Below are 1,123 nucleotides of genomic sequence, written 5' to 3' on the forward strand. Positions count from 1 at the left end.
GTCTTCAGTTCCAATCTTTTGTTCATTTCTTATTGGTGGAATTTCCTATTCATTTATTTCTTGCTAGATAACTAAACCGGATGATGGTAGAGGTGTTAAGCTGGCATTTACACAGCCCTGCTCTGATCAGCCTCCAGAGCAGCCTAATTCTCAGCTGATGTATCTGCTGCTTTTGTCTCTTTTCCATTTTGTGGTTTAGGGTTTTCTGGGTGTCTGCATCAGTAATTGAAGTTGTGAAGGTAGATACATTGAGATGGCTGCTGACCATGGGTCTCATCTCCTTGATTTTCCGTATCTTCTTCATTGCCAGCCTCTCTAGGCTGTCTTTGGTGAGGAGAGCCCCTGTGGAATCATGGTCTATAACCTTGATACGTATTCTGTCTCACTTGCCTACCTTGTTCTTTTGCACCCTAGTTGTCAGCATCCTCCATGAATTCTCCTTGCACAGGAGGGTTGGAATACTTTGGTCGAAGCCCATAGGGTCTCCACATGTAGTAATGTAGGAACCTTGGCCTGCAGTAGGGCTGATGTTGTTGGACCTGGCCTTCTGGAGCACTCTCTAATCCCTTATTCTTTTTCTCACTCTCACTATTCTGGTAATTCTGCTGGTAATTGCATGAGGACCCCTACCATGGGGATAGTGTCTATAATGGTTACAGTCTGCTGCACTTTTATTGCCTTGAACTGGAGCTCCAACAGGGCCTGTAACATTAGCTGCCTCCTTACCCTTTTTCTCCTTCAACTACAACAGTCTATGTCCTGCACTGTGAAGGTACTTTCTGGGGTTATTCTTCGTTATGGCAGTCTGGTGTACAAATACATCTTCCTTGGTGTCATTCCTGTTGATGAAACCATATCCGTTTCTTACATTGAATCATTTTACTGTTCCCAAAATCTTCCTTGTGATGATCTATTTGTGCTTGAGCCACTCAGGCCACCACTCCCTGCACTACAGCCTGGTGGTGCGGGCTTGATGTCAGCAGCACTGAGGGTGGGGGCTGTGAAACTGGTGGTGGGGGTAGCAGGAAGCTGCTGGGTCTAGGCCAGCCTCGCTGCTCATGGTTGCAGTGATTGTGACTGGGCTGGCTGCAGCAGCTGTGGCTCCTCCTGGGTGTGATGGTAA

The 1,123-nt window shown here is 47.0% G+C and overlaps 1 pseudogene; it reads right to left on the reverse strand.

Annotated features, from left to right (window-relative positions):
* Positions 1-1,123, reverse strand: part of LOC101587206 — a 15,996-nt pseudogene that overhangs the window by 6,086 nt on the left and 8,787 nt on the right.

This window comes from Octodon degus, unplaced genomic scaffold, assembly GCF_000260255.1.
Source record: "Octodon degus isolate 3935 unplaced genomic scaffold, OctDeg1.0 scaffold00077, whole genome shotgun sequence".
NCBI lineage: Eukaryota > Metazoa > Chordata > Mammalia > Rodentia > Octodontidae > Octodon > Octodon degus.